Genomic DNA, 8475 nt, shown 5'->3' with positions numbered 1-8475 from the left:
TAGGGATTTTGAAAAAATTCCCCCATTGGCTGAAGGAATGCTTGGATGAGAAATTATATGACCTCTTTTATGAAGTGGAGAAAATTGTGTGGTTGGGGGCCATGGTAAAAGTCAATCATCTGTTCCAGTGAATAGTAGTTCTTCGCCTACTTTTTCCTAAAAGGGCCATGTTTGATTTTCAGCCTGAGTCGTCTACCGAACAAGGGGGAACTAGTAGTGCATCTGTAGTTGGGAATTCCTCCTTCCCAGAATTATACTATGAGCTCCCAACGCTTGGCTCTGTGTCTGAATCGAGGAAGAAGAAGATAGCGATGATGGAGACCATACTGAGTTGCCGATCCATTCTATAGCCAAGTACAAGGACCATTACACCTACTCCAAATACGGGGACGTCGGGGGTTTATGACCCACGTCACTCTATTGAGGCCAACCCTGCTCGATATGATCCCTCAATGATGTATCCGTCCCACTTCTCAGATCTGGTGATGGCTCAAACTTTCCCGATGGGCTCAATGTCATAAACTGCAAGAAGTATGACGGATTCCTCGATTTGGATGGAAGTCTATATCCTCGCGGTCCATATGGACATTATTGATGATCTATACACCATAAAATGTCTGCTACTAAAGCTGGAAGGCTCAGCTGGGCACTGATTGCACACTCTGCCGCCAGGGTCGATCAATACTTGGGCAGATTTACAGTCTGAATTCATGGAAAATTTCTAGGACTACACATACGTTAATCCTCTAGATGCTGATGATCTTGCCCTTGTAGTGTAGAAACGGTACCACTCCATTCATAAGTTCTGGAATCGTTTTCTCAAGAAGAAAGAGATCATCGATTGTTCAGATGCTGAAGCCCTCGCATCGTTCAAGAATAACATCAACAACGAATGTCTCTCCAGAGACTTTGGCCATGATAAGCCGAAGATCATGGACAAACTCATGGTTATGATGGCCAAATTCCGTGCCACGGAGGACAACTGACTCACAAAGAAGAAGGGGCGGAGCAACAATCCCGGGACATCCGTGGTGTGTGATGGAAACGGAAAGCCACGACGCAATAGACGACATAAGCGCCATAACAGAAGTGATAGCGATGCCGAGGATGGCGAGGTCAACATCGGATTCGGCAAGCAACACTAGGGTGGGAAGAAGAAGCCGTTCCAGGGTATGAAGGGAGGCATCGAGTCTGAGTTGAATAGAATCCTAGACCAGCCATGCGCCATCCATCCTGGAACAGCCGATAAGCCTACCACCCACACAAATCGCAACTGTTGGGTCATTAAGCAGGCCTCGCATACCGGGAATAACAACCCCAGAAGGCAGAACCCCCACAACGATAACGACGGGGACGCGCACCAGCCCGGACTGAGTAATGCCAGACAAAAGCAATTCCCTCGGAGGTGAAGGACATAAACACGATCTACGGGTCCCACATCACCAAGAGGGAACGAAAGTGCGTGCACAAGGTATATATGTCGTGGAACCAGCAAAACTGAAGTACAACCTGTGGTGGGATATCTCCGATCACGTTCGATCATCGGGATCACCCGACAAGCATCCGCCATGGCGGAACAGCCGTACTTGTCCTCGACCCAATCATTGATGGCTTCCATCCGACCAGGGTCTTGATGGATGGCAACAACAGTCTAAGCCTCATCTACAGTAGACACTAAAAATGGTGCAGTTTGACTCATCGCGCATTCAGGCTAGTAATACCAAATTTAAGGGTATCATCCTAGGCATGGAGGCTCAATGCATGATGAGGGTCACACTCGACGTGGTGTTCGGTACTCCCGACAACTATCACATTGAAGCTTTTAACTTCGACATAGTCCCCTTCCGGAGTGGTTAGCATGGGTTGCTCGGTCTAACAAGGTTCGCACAGTTTCACGTCGTGCCTCATTACGCATACATAAAATTGAAGGTGACGGTTCCTAAAGACGTCATTGCTATCTGTGGTAATGCACAACAGTCTCTTCGGACCAAGGACCATCCAAAACAATAAAGTGTGCATCAAAGGCGCTTCCTCGTGAGAGCCACGTCCCTATTTTTTACTGTGACGGAGAAAAAAAACGAATGGGAGCAGAAAATATGTACCGGGATAACCCCCTCCGTCAGTTAAAAGTCCTTCCCTGCCTTCCCCACGAAGGCATCCCTGCCTCCTTCCGCTCTTCCTCGCCTCTTTCCACACCCCTCATTGCCATTCATTCTCCACAGCCGGGTCTCCTCCTCTCTCCCGCGCGCCAGCGGGGATGGAGAGACAACGGCAGGGCGACCGGATGAGACCGCGGCGGCTTAGTACGTTTTGCAGTTGCCGCCGGCATCATAGGGGCTCGTCCTCGGGTAGTAGAACATGTCATGGCATAAATCGCAGAGACATTCCTCCGTTCTTCCTGCCCTTCGAGTCCGCACCAGAAGCAGGGGTCCTCATCGATCGATATTGTAAGCATCTGCCTTGCAGAATCAGAATCTTGTTACATATATATTCGTGTTCTTTCCTGGAATTTTCGTGGTGACTGAATAATATATGCAGTGAGGATGAAATTAGCCCCGGTTCTGTCGGCGTTAGCCATGGTGTTGTTGGGGTTCGTCGTCTGCTTCTCTTTCCCGGCATCGATGACGCCCAATGTATGATAAGAAACATCAAAAGTTTTTCATATTGGTATATTTTCTTCAAATTAACTTGGCATCATGATAATTAGATTGGTCATGTATGTATGCAGCTTCAGTGTGGTGTACAGCCTTGGAGTAGCAGCGGACAGCGGGGCTGCAAACTCCAGCTCCAATGGCATTGACAGCAGCTTCCTGGTCAGTCTGTGGGCACCGTTATTCAGGAACAGCAGTAGCACCTTAAATGCCACTTCAGGGGTACATTACATGCATACATGTAGTTCTGAACTTTCTGAAATAATGCAGTTTGAACTTTCTAAAGAAATTACACTACATGTTTGCAGATGCCTTAGCTTCTCCTCACCATCGGCGACCACCCCTCCTCCTCGCACCAGATTGAGCAGCAGGCTGGGCAGAGCAGAGCGGAGCGAACGGCCGTGCCAGAACCAGCATAACACGGTCGCGGGCGGAGAGAGTGAGGCTCAGTCGCTGGACTACGGCCTCGTGGAGGAGGAAATACAGGGCTCGGGTTTCATCTACATGGTCGACTGCTCGGGTGCTGTGCGGCGGGTCAGTGCTTGGATGCTCTTCAACACCTTCATCTTTATTGTGTCCTACACCTTTGGCTACATGCTCGGCCAACATGACGGCCCATGCAGCAAGGTAACTACTACCATTCGTGCTTGCGCCTATATTAATTCTGAATTTCATTTGTGCTTGTGCTTGTATTAATTCTGAATTATTTTAGTCCAGTTCGAGGCCGACCGCAACCACGACATTGACGGCATCCATAACAATCATGTATCCTTCGACATCTGATTCGACCACTGATCCCTCGTCGACTACGACGACGGGCTCATCGACATCATAGTCTCCAGGTTGTTCCCTTTTCTGTTGTTTGTCCCTGTTGCTAAATCACTAACATGCTTGCTTTCTCTAAACAAATTTCGCTAATTACATGGGATCATTGTGCTGTGCTGATGAAAATAATTTTGTGTATGTGTATGTGATTGCATTTTTTGTTTGATTGATATTATTATGGTTACTCACAATGTACACTGGGCGATCAAACTAATATCCATATATCTTGCATCAATATTGTAGTTATTGATCACAGAACTTGTGAGGAAAGACCATGGTAAATGAAGAGACAACATTACACTGAATTTTATCTTTGTGAGGTCCGTAGAAATATGGTCATTGATGCAACAAACAAGGGGAACAAGTCCAGGTTCATCAATCATAGTTGTGAACCAAACACAGAGATGCAGAAATGGTTAGTTCTATTGTACTTCTTATTTTATATCCATGCCGATGACCATGATATTTGCTACTGGTCTCATGTTATTTCGGGACTGTAGATGGAGAGACCAGAGTTGGAATGTTTGCTCTTCTTGACATGGAGAGAGGGGAGGAGCTGATATATGACTATAAGTATGTTCTAATCTCTGTTTCCTGGTTACTTTTATAAGTCTTTCTTTTGATTATAAACAAACTTGTTTCGGCTAACTTGCTTTATTGCATTGTGCACACAAAACGGTTGCTGCTTCTAATCTCTGTCCTTGTCTACAGATATGTCCAGTTTGGAGCAGATCACAATTGTCATTGGGGATCTTCAAACTGCAGAAAAATGGTTGGCACGTCTAGGCCGGTCAACTCACTTGTTCTCCGCAATGGCAACTCAACAAGCTCTCGCAAGATTAGCACAGACATGAAGAAAAGAAAGACAGCCTCAGATAATTGTATTGCGAGGATCGTCCATTTATGGTATTGATGGCACAACATGTATGCCTTCGGAGCTTCAAATCTGGTTTAACCTGTCAAGCATGGGTCGAACCATGGCGTTGCGAGCTCGGCAGCGACCCCTAGGTGAACTTCAGCGACGTCACGAACTCAGACCGCAAGGCGGCCCACGCGTCGCGTGCTGCCGCCTCGCTCTCTCCGGCGCCAGCAACGCGCTCCATCACGCCTCCCCTCCCACCCATGCGGCCGCGGGAGAGGGGCCCTCCGGCTCCCTGGCCGCCGATGACCCCGTCCTCCTCAGCGTCAACGACAACCGCGTGCCCCTCGAGGGTGTCATCCAGGTCGAGAGGCTCAGCCAGGCCGATGCCCAGTCCAAGCTCGTCTCCTACGCGTAATCCCCTCACCCCCGACGCGTCATTCCTCATTTGTATATATGTTTGTTTTTTATTCACACATTCAGTTCGTCCATCGATCCCTTGCGTTCACAGGAAGACAGGGCTTCTGGTAGGAGGGGATCTGCTTTTCCTCCTGATCTTCTCCGTAATTGGGAGGTTGAGCCATGGCCTACCCGTGCTTCTAAGTAAGAAAATAAGGATGCACTGATTCTCTATAAGCTTGTCAAACATTCTCTATAAGCTTGTCAAACGACTTGTGGAAGACGATGCAAATGGGTGAAAATAGTAACTCAGAAAGTTGAACCAAATAATTTAAACCAGTGAGGTATTCTGTTCATGTATTTTCAATAGAATCCTTTAAAAGATATTATTACCAGCATGTGGACTTGCATTTGTTTTTAACTGTCCAGCTCCTAACCATTATTGTTGCTTTGTAGTGGCCGTTGATGAGAGCAACTTTTAGTCAGATTTCCTATCGCACACTGAACTAGTACAATGTATGCGTTTGCTCTGCCTCTTTCCATCGTTTCCTTTTGTGCCATTATATTGTTGCTCGTCACCTGTTCATACATATGCCCGTGGGCCTGTGTGTTTCTTTGTAGTCCATATCATGTGATTCACAACCTGCTCTAAAATTTTGTTTGTGTTGGACAGGTCGGCTACTAATTCCAATTTGTGTGCGGTTGCGTGTGTGAAGTGGCTGCCTTGTGCAGTTGAGGTGCGCATCGATTTCCTTTTCATCAAGCTTTACTAGCTTCAGTTTAGTTTCATTTTCGCATTACTTCTTTTCTGTATGGGTTGGAGTGGGAGCTATGATATTCTCTTTTGAGTTATGACTATCTGAATGGGTACTAAGTAAACAATTATATTTTTAGCAACAAAACAGAAAAAGAAAAGGAGTCAATAAAGAGCTGACTAACAGGAAAGCACATGTGGTGAGATACACTGATTCCTTTTCTTTCTGAAGTACTTGTTGAACAATTTACACTTATACATCTGGGTGTAAGAATGTGCATGTACTTGTTATTCACTTATTTGGTTTATCTCAAGCTATGTGTCAGCCTTCTCCTTACTTCCGCTTCTTCCAGAAGCATAATTTTTGCCTGCACATTATATAATTACCAAATGCATAATTTTTGCTTGCACATTGTATAATTACCAAATGCATAATTTTTGCTTGTAGGCTAAATTCTGTTATATGGTATGTGATATGCAAAATCAAGACAATGTATATTGATAGTGACCCATATGTTACTTAAATCTATTTGAAGTAACATTTCCATTATTATCTCCCCTTCCCACTAAAGAGGTTTCAAAGGAAATAGAGCGAATTGACCAACTTTTTCTATACATATGCTGATAGCTCATCCAGCATGATTGAGTAAGTTTTTTCATAGTTTTCTCAAACACTTGTTTGCAATTATTTTTGATATATACTCGTGGTAGACGTCCTTCCATTTAGAATTTCTACATATACTCTCCAATTAGGGATATGAATCGTTCGATACTTATGGTAAAAACAAGAGTTGTTTTATATGAATCATTGTAAATAGTAATTTAATAGTTTTCAATGCTTATGTAATCTCATTCATGAAAATGTCGATTGTAATCGATACATACCATTTCGACGCAGCTGAATGTTAGCTTTAAACAACTCCATCATGCGAGCAGGTTTATTCCTGGTCTAAATACATCATTTCGTTTACTGATTTTAGGTCTGCTATGGGTGTTGGAGGAGATAGATTTTGGTCCATCAGAGTCTACTTGGAAGCTGACAATACATGCTATGCCTCTGTTCAGGCATGGGTCCTATTTGATAATAAAGCAGGAACCATGGTGGTTGGATACAATGCAATACTTTGATGGCTGGCCGAATCAATCCATCCCATGAGTGCAAAGTATACTTCTATAATTTCCTACAACATATATGGGTAGGCATTCTCACTTCACTAGCTTGTTTATTAAGAGGTACGAGTGGGTGGCCCAGCTGCATACTCTAGATGGCAATGCCAAGACCTATCTTATTCAGATTTATGTTGGTTTCTTGATTTCATTTATTTTCAATGGATGGACATTAAGAATTTTTTATATCATCATTTTGTGGCTGGATGCACAAGGAGCTGGAAAAAGTATTTGCAAAAATAGTGGTTGCTTATTACAGGGTAAACCCAATAAATTTGTATGTTGCATTTAGATGACCTTATCCTTGTTTCTGGATTGATTAGTTAAGCCACTAACATATCCTTATGTTTTATATCTAAATATACTAGCATTTCTAACTCAAGTTATGGAGCGACACTAGGGACCAAAAAAGGTGGCATAATGTGCTGAGAAAAGATAGGGACGCACAAAAACGCCTCAAGAGGCGCACGAAGGTGCGCCCCAACCACTAGTCGAGAAGCATTAACATGCGCATAAGGGGCGCCTCCTGGCACTAGCCACGTCGTCACCTAGCGATTGGGCGTGGGAAAAAAATCAGGCAGCGCTGGTTGGTCGTTCTTTCCTCCCCGTACACGTCTTCTCCTACTCCTTTCTTCTCTCTCGTCACCTAGCGATTGGGCGTGGGAAAAAAATCAGGCAGTGTTAGACTTCTTGAATGGAGGGGAACTACCTGCAGGTCTGAATGATACTTCAATTACATTAATTCCCAAGGTACTACATCCTCAATCAATTGCTCAATATCGGCCCATTGCTCTCTGTCCGGTTCTTTATAAAATTGCTGCTAAATGTATTACAAACCGGCTGAGACTTGTAATGGACTTGATCATTAGTGAAGAGCAAAGTGCTTTTGTCCCCGGACGTCTTATAACTGACAATGTCCTAGTGGCATATGAAAGTGTTCATACTATGAAGAGGAGGAAGAAGGGGAACAACTTTGCTTGTGCTGTCAAATTAGATATGATGAAGGCCTACGATCGAGTTGAGTGGCATTTCCTTGAGGCCATTCTAACAAGGCTAGGTTTCAACATGATCTTTACTCGTTTGATAATGAAGTGTGTTACGTCAGTCAGGTTCTCAATTCGGTTTAATGGAGAGCTACAGCCTTTTTTCACACCCTCACGTGGATTTAGGCAAGGAGATCCAGTGTCTCCATATCTCTTTTTGATATGTGCAGAAGGCTTCTCTTCGCTGCTAAAGGCTCATATTGGAGGACATATCGACAGAGGTATTCGAGTAAGTTACAGATCACCTTGGGTGTCACATTTACTGTTTGCAGATGATAGTTTGATTTTCATCAGTGCAACTACTCAAAGTGCTATTCGACTGAATGAGATCCTCAGAATTTATAGTGATGCTTCTGGACAGTGTGTCAATCGCGACAAAAGTTCTATCTATTTTAGCTCCAACACACCAGCACACTTGAGACAACAGCTGAAAGCAGTCCTGAACATTCCTGTGGAGGCGTTTAGCGAGCGATATTTGGGGCTGCCAACTGCTGTTGGTCGGATTAACAGTGGCACTTTCGATCACATCGGGGAGAGGGCACGGAGCAAGATGCAGGGATGGTCCGAAAAGCTGCTGGCTTGTGCCGGGCGGGAAACCTTGCTAAAGTCGGTGGTTCAAGCCATTCCAACCTACTCGATGAGTACCTTTTTTCTCACTAAAAAAGTATGTAAGAGTCTTACTTCTCCAATGGCAAAATATTTCTGGAGTAGCTCTCTTGACAAGAATGGGATGCATTGGGTGTCGTGGAAGAATCTAGCAACACCGAAGTGCAAAGG

At 44.7% G+C, this 8475-nt stretch overlaps 1 long non-coding RNA gene and 1 pseudogene across 2 annotated transcripts; both read left to right on the top strand.

The window, feature by feature from the left end:
- The first annotated feature begins 2547 nt into the window (after window positions 1–2547).
- On the top strand, window positions 2548–3272 carry LOC147987594 (uncharacterized). The gene is made up of 3 exons (XR_015615302.1): window positions 2548–2633; window positions 2729–2873; window positions 2960–3272. It is a non-coding gene; the product is annotated as an uncharacterized LOC147987594 (long non-coding RNA).
- Window positions 3273–3538: 266 nt separating this feature from the next.
- On the top strand, window positions 3539–4744 carry LOC147987593 (histone-lysine N-methyltransferase ASHH3-like; annotated as a pseudogene). The gene is made up of 4 exons (XR_015615456.1): window positions 3539–3611; window positions 3720–3895; window positions 3973–4049; window positions 4188–4744. The product of XR_015615456.1 is annotated as a histone-lysine N-methyltransferase ASHH3-like (transcript).
- The last annotated feature ends 3731 nt before the right edge of the window (window positions 4745–8475 follow it).

Source organism: Triticum urartu, chromosome 2A (assembly GCF_056163025.1).
Source record: "Triticum urartu cultivar PI428250 chromosome 2A, HENAU_Tu73, whole genome shotgun sequence".
Classification (NCBI taxonomy): Eukaryota; Viridiplantae; Streptophyta; class Magnoliopsida; order Poales; family Poaceae; genus Triticum; species Triticum urartu.
The sequence above is the reverse complement of the archived record's forward strand: the minus strand, read 5'-3'. Positions and strand labels throughout refer to the sequence as shown.